At 41.6% G+C, this 22,609-nt stretch overlaps 1 long non-coding RNA gene across 1 annotated transcript in view; it reads right to left on the bottom strand.

Moving 5' to 3' along the window:
• Window positions 1–12,500: 12,500 nt before the first annotated feature.
• Window positions 12,501–22,609, bottom strand: part of LOC121930035 — a 48,104-nt gene continuing 37,995 nt past the window's right edge. The window contains exon 3 of the long non-coding RNA XR_006103803.1: window positions 12,501–12,876. This is a non-coding gene — a long non-coding RNA (uncharacterized LOC121930035). The remainder of the gene's footprint in view (window positions 12,877–22,609) is intronic.

The following is a 22,609-nucleotide window of genomic DNA, read 5'->3' as shown; positions in this document are numbered from 1 at the left end:
AACCTTTTTTCTATGTACTTTTCCAACAGCATACAGTGGTACCCCGGGATACGAAATACCCACGTTACGAAATTTCCGGGATACGAAAAAATCCCATAGGAAATAACTGTTCCGGGTTACGAACGTTTTTTCGGGTTACGAAAAAAAAATTGGTGCTTTTCGGCGCTATTTCACACGAAATCGCGGCTTTTCCCCATTAGCGCCTATGGGTTTTCGGCTTGCGAAGGCTTTTCGGGTTACGAAAGCGGCGGCGGAACGAATTAATTTCGTAACCCGAGGTACCACTGTACATATCTTGGAACACTTTTCTCCCACTACCCATTTCTTCTCTTTTTTTCCAATCTAAAAGCAACCAGACAAGCCTCTTTTAAGGAGAGTTGATAATTCCTCTAGATGATATTCATTACGTGAAGTCGAAGGCTTTCATGGCCGGCATTCATAGTTTTTGTGAGTTTTTCGGTCTATGTGGCCATAGAATCATAGAATCATAGAATCATAGAGTTGGAAGAGACCACTAGGGCCATCCAGTCCAACCCCCTGCCATGCAGGAAATCCAAATCAAAGCATCCCTGACAGATGGCCATCCAGCCTCTGTTTAAAGACCTCCAAGGAAGGAGACTCTATCACCCTCCGAGGGAGTGCATTCCATTGTCGAACAGCCCTAACTGTCAGGAAGTTCCTCCTAATGTTCAGGTGGAATCTCTTTTCCTGCAGCTTGCATCCATTGTTCCGGGTCCTGTTCTCTGGAGCAGCAGAAAACAAGCTTGCTCCCTCTTCAATATGACATCCCTTCAAATATTTAAACAGGGCGATCATATCACCTCTTAACCTTCTTTTCTCCAGGCTAAACATCCCCAGCTCCCTAAGTCGTTCCTCATAGGGCATGATTTCCAGACCTTTCACCATTTTTGTCGCCCTCCTTTGGACACGCTCCAGTTTCTCAATGTCCTTTCTGAATTGTGGCGCCCAGAACTGGACACAATACAGTGCTCCCTCGGGTTACGAAATTAATTCGTTCCGCGGCTAATTTCGTAACCCGAAAAACCTTCGTAACCCGAATTGCCATAGGCGCTAATGGAAAAAAAGCCGCGGCTCTGCCGCGGCTCCATTTAAAACAGCGCCGGGGTTTTTTCGTAACCCGAAAAAACCTTCGTAAGCCGAAACAATAAATCCCTATGGGATTTTTTCGTATCCCGAAAAATTCGTAAGCTGGGTAATTCGTATCCCGAGGTACCACTGTATTCTAGGTGGGGCCTGACCAGAGCAGAATACAGTGGCACTATTACTTCTCTTGATCTAGACACTATACTTCTATTGATGCAGCCTAAAAGAGCATTGGCCTTTTTAGCTGCCGCATCACACTGTTCACTCATGTTCAACTTGTGGTCTACTTGGACTCCTAGATCCCTTTCACACGTAGTTTCATTTAGCCAGGTGTCACCCATCCTATATCTGTGCATTTTATTTTTCCGCCCTAAGTGCAATACCTTACATTTCTCCGTGTTGGATTTCATTTTGTTAGCTTTGGCCCAGCTTTCTAGTCTATTCAGGTCATTTTGAATCTTGATCCTGTCCTCTGGGGTATTAGCTATTCCCCCTAATTTGGTATCATCTGCAAATTTCATAAGTATGCTTCTAATTCTGTCATCCAGGTCATTGATAAAGATGTTGAATAGCACTGGGCCCAGGACAGAGCCCTGTGGGACCCCACTGGTCACTTTTCTCCAGGATGAAAAGGAGCCATTGTTGAGCACCCTTTGGGTTCGGCCGGTCAACCAATTACAGATCCATGTAACAGTTCCTTTGTCTAGCCCACATTTTACAAGCTTGTTTGCAAGAATGTCATGGGGAACTTTGTCAAAGGCCTTACTGAAATCAAGATATACTATATCCACAGCATTCCCTTCATCTACTAAGCTGGTAATTTTATCAAAGAAAGAGATCAGGTTTGTCTGGCATGACTTGTTTCTCTGAAACCCATGTTGACTTTTTGTGATTATGGCATTGCCTTCTAGATATTCACAGACTCTCTGTTTAATGATCTGCTCCAGAATCTTTCCTAGTACTGATGTCAGACTAACTGGACGATAATTGTTGGGATCCTCTTTTTTCCCCTTTTTGAAGATGGGGACAACGTTTGCCCTCTGCCAGTCTGCTGGGATCTCTCCTGTTTTGCAGGAGTTTTCAAAGATTATTGCCAATGGCTCCGATATTACATTTGCCAGTTCTTTTAATACCCTTGGATGGAGTTCATCTGGTCCCGGAGACTTAAATTCATTTAGATTAATAAGGTATTTCTCTACTATCTCTTTACTTATTCTGAGCTGAAATTCCTCTATTCTGTCCTCTGCTCCATTATCCTCAGGTTGAGCACCCTTTGCCTTTTCTGAGAAGACTGAGGCAAAGAAGGTGTTTAGTAATTCTGCCTTTTCTCTGTCTCCTGTTAGCATCTTGCCATCTTCTCCACTCAGTGGCCCTACCGTTTCCTTCTTCTTCCTTTTGCTGCGGACATATCCAAAAAAGCCCTTTTTTATTGTTCTTAACCTCTCTAGCAAGCCTGAGTTCATTCTGTGCTTTAGCTTTTCTGACTTTACCCCTACACATGCCTGCTATTTCTTTGAATTCCTTTTTTGTGATTTCCCCCTTTTTCCATTTCTTATACATGTTCCGTTTTAAACTTAGCTCGGTTGAAAGTTCCTTAGTCATCCATCCTGGTTTCTTGAGACACCTCCCGTTTTTCTTTCTCACTGGAACTGTTTGAAATTGTGCCTTCAGTATCTCCCTTTTGAGAAAGTCCCATCCGTCCTGAACTCCTTTATCTTTTAGTATTTCTGACCATGGAATTGCCCTCAATACTTCTCTAAGTTTACTGAAATCCGCTCTCCTAAAGTCTAGGATGCGTGTCTGACTATGCCTGGCTTCTCCTTTCCACTGTATTACAAACTCCAGGAGAACATGGTCACTTCCACCTAACAATCCCACTACTTGCACCCCATTAACCAAGTCATCCTTGTTGGTTAGGATCAGATCTAAAATAGCTGACCCCCTTGTTGCCTCTTCCACCTTTTGGACCATGAAATTGTCTTCCAGGCAAGTGAGGAATTTGCTAGGCCTTGAGGATTTTGCTGAGTTTGACTTCCAACAAATATCAGGAGTGCAAGTCACACATGCAAATCACTCCTGCTTTTCCAGGTCACACAATATATATACCCAAGTCCTTTCCAGGCAAGAATTCTCTGAAGAGGCCAGCCACAGATGCTAGTGAAACGTCAGGAAGAAACTCTTCTAGAACATGGCCACATAGCCCGAAAAATCCACAAAAAACGATATTAATTACCTTTTTTAAAAAAAAAAATCTCTTCCAGTTCTATGAAAACTTTTCTGTGGTAGACCAGAGCTATATGACCATTGTTTTTGTTGCTTTGTGCCTTCAAGTTGACTTATGGCAATTCTATCACATGGTTTTCTTGGCAAGATTCATTCAGAGGAGGTTTGCCATTGTCTTCCTCAAATGCTGAGAGAGGGTGAGATTCCCTGGCTGAGTGGAGATTCAGAACCTGGTCTCCCTGAGTCCAGGTCCAACACTTCAACTACTACACCACACTGTATGGGCTGTTGTTGCCCAATAAATTTGTACAAAGGCATTCTACTGAATGATTTCCAACACAATTTGCCTTTTCTCATAGCAGCCACATACTGGTCAATGTTTTCATTAACCTAAGTTCCAAAATCTTTTTTGTGGCCATTTGCTGCTTCCTCACACCTCTTGAAACTAAGTTGAAAAGATGAGATACAGTATCCAATGGAGTTTGGTTCCAGAACCTCCTGTACATACCAACATCCCTAGATGGTCAAGTCCCATTATATACAACGTTGTCATAAAATACCATAAATAAAATGGCTAACAGCAAGGTTTGCTTTTTGGAATTTCCCCCCAAATATTTTTGAGCCATGGTTGGTTGACTCCATGCATGCAGAATCCATGGATATGGAGACCTGACTGTGCAAGCTGTAAATCAGTTGTGCTGTGTGTCCCAGCTTGCATTTGTTTCTTTCATCCCATTAGAATCAATGATTCATACATAAGCAGTGTTACATTAAAAAGAGAAACAATCAGGCAAAAGGTGGGGACAATACTTCCAAATTAGAATATATTTGTTTCAGTCATGCTGGACTGGTTTGCTCCAATTCTGGAATTTTTTTACTGGGAATGAGGAAGCAATGTTATTAGAGCTGCTGTTTATCTCATTTTCTTTTTGACAAGTCACTATTGATTTGTTCCCTTAAAGAGACATATGTTGATTAAACCATAAATGCATATTGATGGACCCTGTAAAGGGCAACACAGGGAACTCCATGCTCTCATCTCAGTTCCACACCATCCTTATGCTACCACGAGGATCCCATATAGAAGTAGCTGGAAGACTGTTCCTGCTCTCAGCTAACAGCATTTTACACTGTGCTTTATTTCACTGGCCTATAGCCATTATGTCTTCCAATGGGGTGAGGGTGGGGTAGGGTGGAAGAATCTCCCTGATATGAAAAAAACAGCTATGAGACTCTAGTACATGGAGGAGACCCAAGGCACTTATGGGTTGGTCCCTTTATCCAAATGGATACAGCAGTAGTGCAACTGCAAACATTACCACATGAGCCCCACTGTCGCAGCAATCACTTCAGTTTTTAAAAAATGGAAACCTAAAACTTTCACAGCAGCCATCACTGCACATCTTCTCATTTATGTGATTGGGTCTACTATTCCCAATCCACTAATTTCCTGATGCTCCCTTAATCCCCCATTCCTACCCTGTGCCCTACCCAACATGCTCTTCAATCATCATCATCGTCGTCGTCGTCATCATCATCATCATCATCATCATCATTTTTTTCATGCAATTCTGGAACTCTGATACTGCAAATTAATGGTTTTTAATTTTTTTTTTAATGGAATTAGGTTGCTTGGGAATAGCGAGAAGTGTGTGTGTGGGGGGGAGACTAACACCACCTGCCTGCCAATCTCACAACTGTCCCCACAGCATCATTTCACACCTGGGTCATGGACAGGTTTCACCCATCAGTGAAAAGGGAAAACAACAGTTACAGGTCAGGGATGTCATCATGTGATAAGCCACTTTTTTCCTAGACTAATCACAGTTTAAAAGTGACATGATGATTTCCTGCATCAAAATTTGCATCAGTTGCAGTGCAGGTTCCTTTGCAGACAGAAAACAACATTTGCAAGGGGCCTAGATAGAAGGGGGGCTGAAGTTCTCCTTGTCTATGCAGGTCACCAGCGTGGGTGAGAATTAAGAGCATTGTTGAAGTCTTGTATCTTCTTTCTTCATTCTCTGCCCCCTAGAGGATTGCCACAGCTGTTTGGTTGGAGCGGTCTTCCTAGCAATTTGATTTATTTCTAATTCTCATCCATGTACATCTTCCAGGCATCAGGCCCAGTAATATGAGAAACATAGAGAACAGCTGGCCTGATAGCTTTTCCCAGAGTAATGCAATTACATGTAGACAAATACTGTCAGGACGTCATTTTTACAATTAAACAACAATAGCTAAAAAATAATTAAAAAATTAACAGCTCTAAGGCTCTATAGGATCAACTATTTTAAAATAGTTGGGGCAGTTACATAAATTGAAATTAAGTATGGGAGAATTATACAATATATAATGACCACTTTGAGATTTCTGTATGCACAGAAATGGAAGGACAAGATGACCCCAATGAAGGAGGACTTGACAGTGCCTTGACACTAGGGTTGGCATCAACCAGTGTGGGTGCCCAGAAAGGGCTGTTGGGGTGGTGGCAGCAGTGAGATGCCCCTCCCCTCCCAGTGCCTTGCTAACCCAGCCACCTGCCCAGACCCAGAAAGTGTTATTTGGGCCGGGGGCGACAGATGGCCAGGCAAGTAAGGCAATAGGAGGAGACAGAAGGGAAGGTGAGAGTTCTCATTTGGCCTTCTCTGTTGCTGTGGCTCCCTCAGTGGAAAGGGCCACAGCAGCAGAGAAGGTGAAAGGGGCATATACTCCCTCAGCCAAGAGAGCCATGGTAGCAGAAAAGAAGGGGAAACACCAGGGGCTGCAGTGATCTGCTGGTGCTTCCTGGATGCAATGACACCAGGAAGGATACAACTGTGGTGCCACTGCCATCAGCACCTCCCTTTCCTGGTTGGTTGGCAGCCGCACCAGACCTGGAAAGGGCTGCCAGGTGGCAGCAGCACTGCACCCGCAACAGGCAAAGGACCCAACCAGGTGTCACACAGTATGGTCCGAATCCCCTGCACTCCCCTAGTGATGCCCCTGGGACTGAATATTGAAATTATATGATTTAGCTGAAATGGATAACTTGGCTTTCTAAATTAGAGAGAAATCTCTGAGTAATTTTAAGAAAGAATGGGAACCAGTGTATCTGTGTTTTACAGATACAACAAGTTTAGTAATTGGATTTGAAGATTAGCAGGATTAATCAACATTAGAAACTTAAGATAAGAGACTGATGATAGAGGAAGTTAGATATACCATGCATAAACATAAGTTGAAAATTTGGAAGTAATTACTCCCCCCCTTATTTACTTTTGTAGATTTAGTAGTGTGCTTGTAATTTTATGTTTATCTTTGTTTTGTACGTCTGTATTTCTTTTTTGTGTGATATTTCCATTATAAGTAGTTTTATAGTATAGAAAATTTCTTTTAATTTTTTTTTTAAAAAATCAGTTCCCATGTAGTCCCAACATAGAAGTAACTTTACGTATATTTGCAAGCAGAAGATAATAGGCACCATCTACTCTTGCTAATGGCACAGCACTTTTCTGTGTAGGATCCCACTAAGGCCCATTTGTTCTCTGTTTGCCACCCTTCCCATCACCATTTGTGTAGGACCCCCACAATGTCACACATGCAAATAGCATGGGGTGGATGGGCTGGAAGGGAAAGGAAGGCCCATACTCCAAGCCAGCACTCCCTATTGCTAACAAAAACAACAGAGAAGTGGACATCTAACCTCTGTTTTAAAATATTGAATAACTAACCTGACTGTTAATCTTTCCCTCCAAAAAAACTGTATTTGCCTTCTTCCCCACAGAAGAGCCCAAAAGGTAGGTCTGCATTTAGGAAAGTGAAAATGCGGCAAGTTTAACTTATTGCCAAAACACTTACAAGAGAAATTTCACCTGGTAAAATTACCTTTTTTATGCTGTAAACAAAGAAATCTCCAGAGTCTGAACCTGGCAGATGCTAATTCTGGAAATTCTACCATAATCATCGCATGTTTCTCAGACCCTCCAACATTTCCAGGACGCATATGGCCAGGCGACACCAGAGTTTGGTCAAGATGGCAAAAGGTATTAAAGAGGAAGAACACACAAGCTACGAGAGGATGCAGAAGTTTGCTTTTATTTGAGTTTACAGGGAGCAAGTTTCCACCCTTCCTCTCTACACCGCTGAAACCTGGTGTAAACAATAGGCGAGGGGTTGTGCCAAGCACAGTACAAAATAACTCCATGAGACATACACAAGGATACGTACAACTACAAATCTATTTAAAGTTACTGAAGACCATGCATTCTAATGGGAACTGACTTAAGACAGCTGTCCAAAGGACTAATCAAAAGCAATGATTTGCCTTTGAAGTAAGTGTACAGTCTTAGGTATGCCTTCTCAGAACTAAAACTCATTGTTTTAGTTCTTCTTTGCAGTCTTATATTCAGGAGGAACACAGGCTGAAAGATAAGCAATTGGCAGAAGGGTGGCTTTTAGTTTCACTTGCTATTATTAAATAGTTGGGAACTAGAAATCATTACCATTCCACTGCAAATCACCATGACCTACATTCTGGTGTGTCCCATCTACTTGCTCTTGAAGGTTGTGCATATGTCCTACCTTCCCTTTCTAAGTTGTATAAAACCTCTCAGAACACCCACCACATGCTGCTTCCTCCTTAACACTTCCTCTAATGGCAAGATCAGGACTTGGCCTACCATTCGATAGAATTAGGTGTCTATATTAGGAATAAAATGCTAAGAGAGAGGGAGGGATATGGAATTATTGGAGAATAAAACTGTGTGCCATGCAACTTGCTTTTTGCCACCTCAACTAACCCAATGTCCTCAGAATGTAGTTTAGGACCTTGTCACATGGCCAGTGCTGAAGTAAGAGTAAATTGCCTATTTGGCCAGTTTTTCTTTATGTAATGAGAAGGTGGCACTGCTTTAGCTTTGCTCCACCTTAGGCAGCAGAATGACTTAGATGAGCCCTATGTAGGGTTGCTGACTTTTTCTTTTTTCTCACATATATATGGTACACACACACATACACACATACACATACATCTTCAGCCTGAGAAGTTTCCTTTGCTGAATATTCTTTTACTTGCATTCCACTTGTAGGATTGTCCAAAGAAGTAGCAAAGGAAGCTGTGTGACAGAGCAAAGTTTAGTATTGGCTACGTGCGCAGTTTGACCAAGGGTGTTGGTAGGGTTGGTACAGATGAATGCCTTAACATTGTGTGATATTTCATGAGAGTTAGGAAGTCCAGAAATGCTTGGTGGGAGGAAAGTATGAGAGAATTAGAAAACAATTCCCAAGTCTGGAGTTTGCACATCCTAAGGGTTCAGATGCTTTTTATCACAATATGGTTTATTCTCCCTTCGTGTTCTAAGCCAGGAGCAGCTGAAAGATTTGATAGTGTGTGGACATATTGCTGCTTTTAAACTAGTGTCTCTTGGGCCATAGAGTATCCTTTCAGCCTTTGGGTTGCATTCCATTTTTTATATGTCAAGATTTTCTTCAAATCCCTACAAGCACTGGAGATTTTGCTTTGGTTTTTTGAAGCAACGACTGAGATTTCTGTGTCTAGCAATAATAATCCAAACAGTAGATGACTTGGTAATATATATTCAAACCCTGTGATGACTATATATAGTGTACTGATGATATATTTGCTCTACAGGGCTCTTCAGTGGCCTCTTAATTTATCACAGTCATTGAGTGCTGCTTAATACATTTTTCTTCCTTAGAGATTTGGAAGATCCCTTATTTTAAAGCATTGATTCTGAAACCATGTGCCAGAGTACACCAGTGTGACTAGAAAGAAATATAAGTAGATTACATAACATAAGAAGAACAAGGCTGGTTCAGATGAATGGTTTATCTAGGTCGTGTCCTGTTTCACAGTGTAGGCAAGCAGATATCTTTGTGAGGTGAACAAACAAGACCTGTGAACAATACATTTCTCTTTGATTGTTCCTGGGTGAGTAGTAACTCAATGATGTAGTGTCTGGACTGGACTCTGAAATGGGATCTAACATGTTTAGTGATCAACAGACCATTGTTGTTCTTGTTGCTGTTGTTGTTGTGTACCTTCAAGTCGTTTCTGACTTATAGTGATCCTATCACAGGGTTTTCTTGGCAAAATTTGTTCAAAGGAGGTCTGCCACTGCCTTCCTCTGATGTTAAGAATGTAGGACTTGCCCAAGGTCACCCAGTGGGTGTCATGGATGTTTATCACACTATGCTCTTAAAGAGCTACTATTCCAGTGTGACTCCTCTAGCAGCCTCCTGTTGCATGCTGGGATTGGCAGTTTTCAGGAGCTGAACTTCTCTGCCTGAGAATTCTAAATACCCCTCCTTAAAACTGCCAATCCCAGCATGCAACAGGAGGCAGCTAGAGAAGTCACACTGGAATAGTACCTCTTTAAGAGCTCGTCTGATAAACACCATGGATGAGCAGGGAATGGAACCCTGGTCTCCAGTGTCATAGTCCAACACTCAAACCACTACTCCATACTCCATATGGTTGTTTAATCCCATTTAAAACAATTTACAATGAGTGTTCGTCATATCTTTTTAGCAGCAGTATAGTTCAATTAAATGATTAAATATCTGAGCCTCCCATAAGTGTCTAGGCATGCATCCTTCCACTCAGTTTCCAAAAGGGCAAGTAATTTTCCTTAAAGAACAGATCTAACCTAAGCATGTTTGCACTGAGCTTCAGGGCCATGCCCCTTTACAGTCTTTTAGAGATTAGCAACTCTATTAGCACCCACAAGTGCAGCATCTCCTATTTACTACAATTGTTAGTTGTGATATATTGAATGTACTTTAAGGAGTGTAATGGAAAAGTCCCAGTTCCTCTCTGAGGTAATCAGTGAGTCTTTCCCATTGGGACTGACTGAGATAAGTCTGTCCCACTGGATGTGGCTTTTACTTGCTCCAAGTCTGAGTGAATGAATGGCTGTAGTTGTGTAGACTGCTTATAAACTGCTTGCTCTTGACATGTGATGTTTATCATCCTACCTCAGTCTGAAAATCCCAAGAGCAAAAAGCTATTGGGACATGAAGCCTAAGTACTACAACTTTGGAACCATTGATAAAGAGGAAATGTTATATCAATAGTTGCCACTCAGACAAATACATTTTTCACATATCAAGAATTTGATGGCATCCAAACCTGCTTTCCTTCGATGTAAAACAGTACTTTGGTCTAGTCCTTATTTTGTTTTGGGAAGTTGTATACCCAGAAAGCCAGTGTGGCATAGTGGTTTGAGTGCTGAACTATGACTCTGGATACCAGGATTTCAGTCACCAAGGAAGGATACAGAATGCCCAAAAAGGGCTGTCTGCCAGCACCTCCTTTTCTGCCGGCAGGAAGCCGCAGTGGATAAACCACGCAGTTTCTCGCCAGCAAAAAAGAACCCGCAAAAAACGGTTTCTTTTTCTGGTGTACTTGTGATGCCCGAGTGCACCAATGGCACACTTGTGATGTCACAAGTGCGCCACGAGGCATGGATGCTAAGCATCTGCCATGACGGTGCCCATGTGTACAGGGTGCTACCATTTTGACGTACGGAATACGTACTAGGGTTAGGGAGCATCTGCATAGTGCATGCTCCCTAACCCTAGTACCGCCACCGCCACACCACATTTTGCCCATCTGTAATGGGCCCATGAAACCTATTGGGTGATCCAGGGCAAGTTACACTGTCTCAGCCTCAGGGGAAGCCAATGGCAAACTTCCTCTGAACAAATCTTGCCAAGAAAACCTCATGATAGGGTCTTAGGGTCACCATAAATCAAAAATGCTTTGAAGGCACAGAAACACACACACACACTATGATGTAACTTCAGGTGGTTTATACAAGGCTGTGGTTATGAGTCATTACTAATCTGACCATTTGATTGCTTGGCTAGCTGAATTTGAATTATATTGACTTGCTCCCAAAATTGGAAGAACTCACTGTAGCTCAAGAGATTTGTTTTTAAAACCGGCACAAACGTCTAGCTTTGAAACAAACTTTTAAAAATTGTAACATACTTCTCTATGTCTCGGACTGAAGCAGTGATTAAGGATGGCATCTCTCCTCTGAATTGCCTGTTTTGGGGCGGTAATGGACTGGATGAGGGAAAACCAACTCAAGCTGAATCCAGGTAAGACGGAGATACTTGCTATAGGAACCCCGAATCCAGGAATGGAGTTGTGTCAGCCAGTTCTGGATGGGGTCACACTTCCCCTGAAGGATTCTGTTCGCAGCTTGGGGGTGCTTCTTGACTCGTCGCTCCAACTGACAGCTCAGGCGGATGCGACAGTCAAGAGTGCCTGCTATCACCTTCGTCTCATACGCCAACTGCGCCCCTTCCTGGAGCCGAGGGACCTGGAAACAGTAGTACATGCACTGGTAACCTCTCGATTGGACTTCTGTAATGCGCTCTACTTGGGGCTACCCTTGTGCCAAATTCGGAAACTTCAGCTGGTACAAAATATGGCAGCCAGATTGATCACGGGAACTTCTAGGAATGACCATATAACACCGGTCTTGAAGTCCCTGCACTGGCTGCCTATTAGTTTCCGGGCAAAGTACAAGGTGTTGGTGATTACCTTTAAAGCCCTATATGGCTTGGGCCCAGAGTACTTGAGGGAACGCCTTCTTCCCTATTGTCCGTCCCGCACACTAAGGTCCTCTGGAAGAAATCTACTACAGCCAAAAAAATCAAGGCTAACATCTGTCTCCCAGAGGTCCTTTTCTACTACTGCTCCTAAACTATGGAACAACCTGCCGGAGGAGATCCGTCACATTTCCACTCTGGTAGCTTTTAAGAAAGCACTCAAGACGGATCTCTTCCGGCAGGCCTTTCCAACTTAGTTACCCTCCCCAGATATAGAGATATTTGTCCCCTCATCTGTCTATTTCCCCCCACCAATGTTTCTGCCTATTTTTTGGTTGTTCAATGTTTTTAATGTTTTAAATGTTTTAATATTATTACTGTTTAATTCTGTTTTAGTACTGGGAATGGGGGGTGGTGGTAGGTCTAGGGTTTGATTTTTTAACTCTATTGTAATTTGTTGTATTTTATTGTTGTAACCCGCCCGGATTCTTCGTGATTGGGTGGGCTAGAAATAAATCTAATAATAATAATAATAATAATAATAATAATAATAATAATAATAATAATAACAACAACAACAATAATAATAAAACACTATCCTGGGCTTCACCTTTAGATTTTTACCTTTATTATTTTCAGATTCTGCCTGGCACTGTTCAGGTAGTTCAAAATGGTTAAGAAAGTGAGGATTTTTGCTGGTCCTGTGTCCTTTAAAGACTCACCTGAGTTGCTTGAATTTGATGTTAATTCCACCCACCTTCTGCTGCTCAGTTTATTTCCAGCCACTAAGAAATCAGTGGTTTCCTCATGAGAAGCAACATTTTTTTGCACATGTAGGTAATTCATGCTCTCAGAAGGAGTTTTTGCCAGCTGGAATTTGTCTCCTGGCCAGGTATTTTGCCACATAGGCTTTCCATGCTGCAGAGCGTCGCACAGAGACGTCAAACAACAATGAGTCCTCACCTGAAGGTCCAATCTTTCTGCAATCTGAAATGATACAGTTGAGTCCTGCAGTCTAACCATCTCATCTGTTATTTATGCAGACACCATGGAGCACAGACATACATTCATATATACCTACAGTTCAGAAGTTGCTTCAATGTGCACAGTAAATAAGATGAAGGAAAAGCCATGCCTGATCGATCTGCCCTTTAAATTACTATATTGTGCACATGCCTTCAAACATATCACAGTTGCAAATAAGGCAAATGTGATCAAGCAACACCAGAGTTTGGTCAAGATGGCAAAAATTATTGAGGAGGAACACATAGATTAGGAGAGGCTGCAGTTGTGTATTTTTGCCAACGTCTAGAGGGAAGGGCAAAATTCCACTGCCTTCTCTCCTCCCCTACTGCTGCATTAATTGAGTGCAAACTATTTTCCACTTTGACCTTAGTTTACACCAATGAAAGTCAGCTGAGAACAAAGGGGGAAAAGTGGAAGGAGGAGAGAAACTATGACATGTATGACAGAAGAGAAGCTATGACTATTTATCATAACACATGATTGTCCAAAGTCTTGAATTTAGCATGCATTCTTTTCTGATTGGATATTGAGGGGCAACATAGACTTAGTTTGCAAATTTGGGTGCTGAAATACACATCTCTGAGGAATCCCTGCTATGAGAGGGGGAAATGTCAATTTCAAGGTATATGCATTCTCCTTAATGTGTAATTTGTCTCTTATTCTTAACTACCTTTGAACAATATTGCTACTCGGAAGAAGCTTGCCTTCAAAACTTCCTTTTAGGTATGATGTAGGTATTGTCTGTAGTTACCCCTTTTTGGTTGGATGTATTACAATGTATTAGTTTTGTATTAGAGAAATCTTTGACATTTGTAGCTGGACATGTTTTTTTTAAATCATGTTTTGCAACCTGAAATCTAATTCAGAGTCAATGTAGTTGGGCCCTGTGTGCTTTTAGCAACAATAAATTGTAAATTTTCACCATTTGTTTGATGGCAAGAAGCTCTTACTGTTTTAGGTATACATAAAAGTGTATTTCATAGACAACAGCTTCAAGAAAACATTGTTTTTGGAAATATAGTCAGCCCTAACCCATGTTTTTGGAAATATAGTCAGCCCTAACCCATGTTCATGTCATAATCTTTCCTTTCTCTCTCTTATCCTTTTCCTTTCTTCCTTTTTGAAGCCAATATTTAAAGACTAAACAAAGCAAAGCAAAAATAAAACCCCAAAGGAGCAGTAACAGTTCTCAAATGTTTATTTTCTTGCTCTTTGAAAATGGGTGACGGAGCATTTAATATACTCTTTTATTCCACAGATCAAAGTGCAGACAGAGCTCATATTTTAATACCATAGCCTTGTTGTTCCAATGTGATGAGTGTTGCTGATTTGTGACCAAAATTCTGTGAAATCATGTCAAATATCATGAGGTATAGACCAGAGTTTTGTTACTCTGTTTGATAAGCCAGTTCCAGCCAAAGTAGACACCATCTCCATAATCAAGTAAAAATTTTAAAATACAGAGATACTTACTGATACTCTTGACTGTTCTACAGCCTGAATTTAAGTATGCTAATTTATGAATTATTTATTTATTTAAGTGTAGGACATAAATTTAACTATTTATGAATTTATGCACTGCTAGGGCATTTGAATAGAAATATGAGATAGTTTACCATTTATTCTGTTTGCCTGTTATGGAACTGACAGTACAGTCTTATACATTACTCAAAAGCAATTACTGTCAACCTCCTTGATTATGCAAACATTGACCATTTGCAGCAGGATTTATTCCCTAGTAAGTATGTATAGATAGGATACCAGCCTGATTCACAGAAGTGCTGGTCAAAATATCTGATGTTTCCTCTGGAGCAGGATGTGTCAAACCAGTCTGGTCCTGACTGAGTAGTTCAGAAGATGCCAAAAGGATTTGATTTACTGCTAAGAGATTTCTACAGAAACCTAAACACAGTAAGCCCCACTGACTCATTTCAAAAGAAGTGTGAGGGCTAAAGTGTATCTAAAACTCACTCTTTTTTGTATAAACATACTCAATTCATATCCTAGCTATGGGGGGATCTGACTGTGTAATTAGTTATTCAATAAAGGGACTCAACAAGTATATATTTGAGAACATAAGAGGAGTTTTACATGTGAGAACTCTGACACATATTCAGAAGGGATCCCAAATTCTTCCATCAGCTGCAACCTCCAGTCTACCTGACCATCTGAGTAACACATGCAGATTACCTCATCTTCCATTACAGTCACATAAAGGAATTTATAGTGGTTGTGGTTGCTGGGTTGACGCTTGTATTTGTGTTGCCAGCTCTGGCTTGCTAAGAATATATGTTCCTTAATTAATTTTGGCTTCAGAAAAATAGAAAAAGGAAAACTGAAGCATCTGCTTGCACAAGGGACTTTGTAATATAAGCATAAAACACTGTGAATTAGCTCTTTTGTCACCTAGCCAGCCTTCTCCTGTGAAGACAAAACAGTGTAAAGATTGTAGTAATGCTTGAATCATTTGGAATAGAAAAGCTGTTTCCATCTTGTTTTCTGCTCTTGGGTACGGCCTTTTGGACAGAGTTGTTGTGCTTGTCAGAGCTGAAGAACAGACAGCAATCAGCTGGTAAAGCTGTTCCAAACATAGGCAATACAGTTACAGGAAAGGCTGCTCTGGCTGCAGTTTTAAAGGCTTCTGTGACTAACATCAACTGATGAACTGTCCCACAGCTCATTAAGAACATGAGAAGAGCTGGGCTGGATCAGATCAAAGGACTATCTAATCCAGCATTCTGTTCTCACACTGGCCAAGCAGATGCCTCTGGGAATACCGTAAGCAGGTCATGAGTGTAACAGTCTCTTACAGTTCATGCTCCCCAATACTGATGTAGAAAGAGATATTGCTTCTGATACTGGAGGTAATAGATAACCATCATGAATAGTAAGTAGCCAGTGATCCCTTCATTCTGATTTACATGTTGTTGCCTGAAAATGTTTGCAGTTGTCATTCTGTTAATGATGCATGCAGGCATAAGCTTACGCCTGCATACCCCTTTTTTATTCAGTCTGGAGGTTGATATGCTTTTCCACCCTTGCAAAGCCTCTGCTGGACTCACCATTTTGCCACTGCAGCATTCAGGCACTGATGGAGAGTAAAAGGCTAGGGTAGTGTCTGAGAAGCAGTAGTGAATATCATTGGTCTGCATTTGGCTAAGGGGTCACAGCCAGATGCTTCTCCAATCCCTCCCTCTCTTCATCAGCCTTGAATGGTGTGAGACCACAGTGGCTAAATGGTGGGTGCAGGAGAGGTTGAGAGGAGGTTGAGATAGCAGAACTATTACACTAGATTGTGCAATATAGGCTCTCACTCTGTGTATATCTAATTCATTCAAAGACATTATTCTACAGTAGCCATTGTTCTCAAGTATTGGACAGGCATTTTAAGGAGATACAAGCGAGGGGCAAGTTCTTCCCTGAGTCACTCCTCCCAACCTATATCTTCACTTATTTTGACAGAATTGGGAGGCAGAATATGAGAACTTTATCACACATGGCTTTTTAACCACCATGAAAGTTGGATAATAGTGTCTTTGGTGATACCTATCGCATGGCACCATCTCCCTTTCATTGCTGCCTTGTCCTGGAAGTATGGTTAGTTAGCCCACACCTTGATGGGAAAGCCCATCAATAAACTCCTCAAAGCACTAGTCATCAGGTGTGGTAAATCACTTCTGTGGCAGTTCCAGAATTGCGCAGTAATTTGCTATCAGTGTCTCCTCCGCTCCTCTATCTCCCCTCCCCTTCACTGTGCCAAAATGATTCCCCCCTCCTCTCTTTTCCTGTTAAACTGCATTTGTGAATCACAGAACTGAATTTAGAAAAACAACCCACACACAAATGCAAGGCATGCTGGATAAGACATAGGGCAGGGAGGCAGGGTAAGGAATGGGGGGAGGGGGGAGAACAGAGCACAAGGGGTCAGCTACAACCCAGTCATGCAGTAGGGAGCATTCCCCAACCATTATGTGTGCACTTCCCTTCATTAATGTGATCATGGCAAGAATAAAAATGGTATGATAAACTCCTTAATGTTTAATGGCTTAGCTTGATGTAAATTAAATTGCATTGTGTTCCTTGCATGTTTAAAAAGGTAGTATTAGGGAGCTCTTTGCTGTCTCCAATGTCCTTTTTCTGGATCCTTGCCTGTGACTAGCAAAATATTATTCCTGTTTTGCTCTTAAGTTTCTATTGGGCATGCTTTTTGTCACAGATTCAAAGCAGAATGATTCAGATTTGCCTATAATGATTTATTTCAATGGCCATAGGTTGACCAGGGTATGTCAATACCTTTGTCATTTCCCTCTAGTCTAACATAGAATGGTTAGACTACCCTTTCTATTATCCCCAACAAGCATGGCTAAAGAGCATTCTGGCTGGGCATGATGCGAATTACAGTTGGACACACTGCTGTTCCTTTCTTGTATTTGTCAACAAACTGTGTTAAGAGAAGAGTGGTTGGTGATGCACCTTGAGTCTCACACATGTGGATTTGAAATGCCAGTTCCTTGTAAGAATGGATTATCCAGCCAGTGTGAAAAATGAAAGTGTTGTTAACAAGTATTCACATTTATCCACATAGGTTTGGGGTTTTTGACATGGGTACTATTGCTTTCAAATTAAGGAGCGGTGAGTGCCCAAGCTGTGAAATGAGATTTAGGAATCGAATGTACAATAGTTCATACAAGCTTAATATGGCTGCTGCATATCATGAAGGAACTAAGACCTAATAGAGAAAAAAAACTTGTATTTAAAAAGGGACTGCCAGTATATCTTCCTTTCTGAAATGTATGGCTGCTGGTTCACTTTCACTAAAAGAGGATATTTCAGGCTCTTCTTTTTATACTTCAAGAGCATTTCAAGGGCTCATCCATCAATGTGTGTATATTACAGCTGCCTGCTTTATGAATGAGACCTAAATGCACTGTTTCCAGTTCTGAGATCATGGAAGTGACAATTTGGCAGAAGAAACAACATTCACCAAAAGAGTGCCAGAGCAGTGCATGCTCTCTTGTGCCAGGTTAATTCTTAAGCTGCATTGTCCATCAGTACTGGCCCCAATGATAGCACAGGTGAAGGCACATTACCATAATGTCCTTCAGAGCCCAGTTTGTGTGGCTGCACTAATGCAGTCCCTGGCAAAATCCTGAGAACAGCGCCAAGGCTGCTGATGAGTCAGCCTTTTGCCAACTGCTTAGTAAATATGTTAAGCATGAGACAGCCTTCCCTAAGGAGGCTGCAAGTTGCTCAGCCCCCTCTCTTTACCCTTAGTATTTGATTTGGAAAATGAGAGATTATGGGTCTCAGGCTGAGCCTGGGGGTTCTAAAACAGCAGCACAAAGATGATTAATTTTACTGCATAAGAGAAAACATAAGCTATAATTGTAGAATTGTAGGTTTGTCCTACTTGCATCAAGCCCAAAATAGACATTTTTAAAAACTTTGTTCAGTGACAGGCCCCAAGGAATGTAGATTCAAGTTAATTACCACTCTTCCTTTTGGATATCACTTGTTTGAGAACTTTGATATCTACTTGTCAAATAGATATTACTGGCTGGGTTACACAGCCTTTGGGATCATCCCTATATATACCAAGGTCTTAGGCAAAAAGAAACTCCAGAGGCACATCCTCAATGAAATTTTTTTTTATAAATGGGGAAATCAACACACACACACACACACACACACACACACACACACTTCACAAAACTAGAGAAATAAAGATGTTAGATTGAGATCGAACTAGATTGAATCAGAGATACTGCACCTGAAGGATCACAGCTTCAGTTGCTGAGAGTCCTGGGGGACTCAAACAGTTCTCATTGCAATGGGGGGGGGGCGGTTGGGGGATCTGCTTGAGGAGCTTGGTCAAATAGACTGGCAGCATTTCTGCCTGTTGCAAGACTAAGCTGAGAAGACAAAGAAAGGCACCCACATTTATAGAAATTTTTTACCCTGGGGCAAAATTCAGAGTGTTCCTTTGAAATGGGTTTGGGTTTCTTTGAAGTCAGTTTTCTGAGAAGCTAACAGTGGGGTGTGAATGAGTGCACTGGAAGTGGATTTCCAAAGCACAAGGCCACTGGACTGCAGATATTTTTGACTCATTGGCACCATCCCTTTGTTAGTACAATTCTGGCATTTATCACCTCTTCTGAAATGTATGGAAAGCAGAGTCCTGGAAACTTCTTATGCTAGCTTATCTGACCTGCTGTTTCCACATTAAGATTATAGAGGGCTTATTTTCTGATATAAAAGAAGAGGTATGGGCGAAGCTAACAAAGGCAAGGGTGTTTGGTATACATGGATGAAAAACAGGCAAGCTGGGAAGAAGAGCATTAAGGTTGCCAGTTAAAAAACAAGGGGCAATTCAGATATTTAGTTGTAATGATAAAAGGAAAGGAAGACATTTTAGAAATATGAAGACATTCAAATGAGCAAGTGGCATAAAACTGAAGAAAAGAAAGAAAAGAGAAAAATAAATCACAATACCTCCAGATTATGGACCTGGGACAAAGAAGAAATAAAGAATTTTTCTAAGCAGCAGAGAAAAGGGAAATGGAAATGGACATATCAAAAATTTCTTCATAGAAAGCTTAAGCTTTAAATGGTGAGAGAACACGCAAGATGAAACAGCCAAGAGGAAGAGTTGGCAAGACATGTAGCAGATGAAATATAATGTTGCAAATCATCTAGGGGAACGTGAAAAGTGATATTAAGAATGATTAATAGGAGGACATGAGAAGGGGAAGACGAGAAAGAGTATAGAGAAATGGACCCAGAACAGAAGACTGAAAGACTTCCTCTGAAAGTGGAAAGAACAAAAAACAGTGTTGGAAAAAGAAAAAAAATAAAGAAAAGAATGGCTAGACAGTTAAGAATGAAACCAAGAATGAATGGCCCTTATCACACGTAAAACTGGAACTCCAATCCAGAGCCAAACCGAATTGAAGGGGAAGCAGAATCAATCTGAATCCAAGGCAATTCATGTGACAAATTATCACACATGAAGAATGAAATTGTGGTCATTCCTGAGTCAAAGCGGAGTGAGTGCACATTAAATTATCACACTGGTATATACCATGCCAATTCAACAATTTGAATTGGCACCCTTGCACATGATCAGTGGGGCTCTGAATGCATCGAGAACTTTTATGCTTCCGGGATGAAGGAGGGAGCCACTTCCTGGTTTCTGTTTCACGTGAATGCAACCCTCACGTGAATTGTTCTTGTCATCTCTCTTTCCAGCCCCAGATCGCCCCCTCCATTGCCCCGTCCCCCCCCCCCCCGGCCCCAGACCCCCCCTCCATTGCTCCTGTCATCTCTTCCCCCAGCCCCAGATCGCCCCCTCCATTGCTCCTATCTCAACACTATGGAATTCTGGGAGTTGTTACCTCTCCCCCAGCCCCAGATCGTCCCCTTCATGGCTCTTGCCATCCCTCCCCAGCCCCAGATCGCTCCCTCCATTGCTCCCATCTCTCCCCCCAGCCCCAGATCACCCCCTCCATTGTCAGCTACATCCAGACATGCACTCCATTCTTGAAGGAGCACCGGAAGCAAATGCAGCAAAATTGCAGCACCACGTCATGGGAAATTTGCCACCTTGGAGGTTTGGGGGCGGGTGAACCAGGATGGAAGTAAAGTTGTATTCCACACCAGAGCAATTCAGATTGAAATCGAAGTGAGCTTAGAAACAATTTTTGTGAATTCGCTTGTTACCGAATTCACAAAAATGTGGAGTCACTTCGAATTGACTGTGGATCCGCCTCGGAATGACCCTCCCCCCCCCCGAAAGCAATCACGTGTGATAATACATCACATTTTAACATGAATTCGCATGGTTGGACCAGGAGTGACTCCGGATCTGAACTGCAAAACCCCTTGTGTGATAAGGGCCACAATGTGCTGAAAATCAAAGCCAATGAATGATGTGAGTCCTGATAATACTTTTAATCATGGTTCAGTCCAATCTTTAGTGTCTACAATATTTAGATAATGGGAAATTATAAAGGCATAGAAGATTTGCAAATAATTGTGTGGGGCTAGGTGAACTTGTGAAATATTCCTGGACTTTATTATGCAAGAGCAGTGACCTGTTCAGATTCAAAGGTGGATGAAGGGTTTGCCACAGTTTCAACAGTATAGTATAGGAATGGGGGTTATAATACCTTCCTTTTACTATGCTGTATATTAGTACTTAGCTGAAATTGGGGTTGGGGGATGGGTGCCTGATGGTCACATCTCTTGAATTTGATTTCTTCTTCTCTCCAGGGACATTTAAGCTCAGGGGCGGGGGAGAGGTTACTTTCCTCACAATTTTAATTGTCCTTTGAGGATTAATAAGGCTCAGAGGAAGCAATTTTCCTCCACTCCTGATTAATCCCTCCCTCCCAAAGTACCATTTAAGATACAATGACAGTATCCTCCCCCAACAAATTAGAAGAATCTGGAATGCAAGGATGTTCCCCTGGGTAAGCAGAAAGTTTATTCTTGTTTATAGCTGGCTCCATTTTGTGGTCTTACCAATCAGTACAGGGCCACCTAGTATGCTATTAGAAGGAATGGCTCGCAATAGAATGAATGAAATGAACCAAAACCAGACTGATAGGACTCAAGCAAACAATGAAGGAAAAAGCAAAGCCACTTTGCAAGAATTAGACATTCAAGAAGGTTAGCAACAAAAGGAAGGAGAGAAGGGGAATGATTTTTAGAAAGAGAACCAGAATCCAAAACAAAGACTCCATATAGACAGGCCAAAATAAAGCTGCTTTGGGTCACTTTGAAGGTATGCTGTTTAAATGATGCATGTATCCTAAGAGGCCAGAAGCCACGGCAAAGTCATGCTCTAGTCTTCAGGACTGGAGCGTAGCTTTGGTGCAGCATCTGGCCTCTTAAGATGCATGTGTCATTTACAAAGCATACCTCCAAAGTCACCCAAAGCAGCTTTATTTTGGTCTGTCTGTACGGGCTGAGAGATTTTCAGAATGAAAACAAAACTACAAGTACATCTAACAGAATATTTGAGGTGGAATGAGGTGGGTTGGAGTGAAGTCAAAGTAACCATGCTAGCCATAGAACAAAATAAAATCCATGATCAACAAAAAGGCAATATCTTTATTGACCAGCCAAAATGCACAAAACTCATCATGCAAGCTTGTGAAACTCCACTGGCTTCTTAATGTGGCAAAAGGTGGTTAAAAATCATTCAGAAGAGGGAAGATGTGATGGTGCTGCATTCTCAGACATAAGCCCACATCTTGTACAAGTTGCTGTCTCTGCTGTAGTTCAGCTGTTTTGGAAGGATCTCAATCCAGGCAGAGGCACTCCTCTCTTGGTTGGTGATGTGGGAGACCAAGACAAACAGGCCAATGGCAAGTTGAAAGCTTGCACACTAGATAATATGTTGTTCTTTCCATTATTCCATCATTGTAGTATTACATGATAGAATGCTAGAAGTAGCATTTTTCAAAAAAGCTCCTCCCAAACTGAACCTTTTCTCTCAGTACACAAGCCATATTGCCCCAAATGGTGAATTGGTACCAAGTGTGCTGAATAAGGGTGACTATGATCTCTCTCTCTCTCCCTCTTTCTCTCTTTCATTCTCTTTTGGCAAAGTTTATACTTTGGAAAATAGGTCATGACCTTGCAGTTATTATCCTATTATTATGCAGTTATTTTTATGATGTTGAATTTA

Source organism: Sceloporus undulatus, chromosome 4 (genome assembly GCF_019175285.1).
Source record: "Sceloporus undulatus isolate JIND9_A2432 ecotype Alabama chromosome 4, SceUnd_v1.1, whole genome shotgun sequence".
Classification (NCBI taxonomy): Eukaryota; Metazoa; Chordata; class Lepidosauria; order Squamata; family Phrynosomatidae; genus Sceloporus; species Sceloporus undulatus.
The sequence above is the reverse complement of the archived record's forward strand: the minus strand, read 5'-3'. Positions and strand labels throughout refer to the sequence as shown.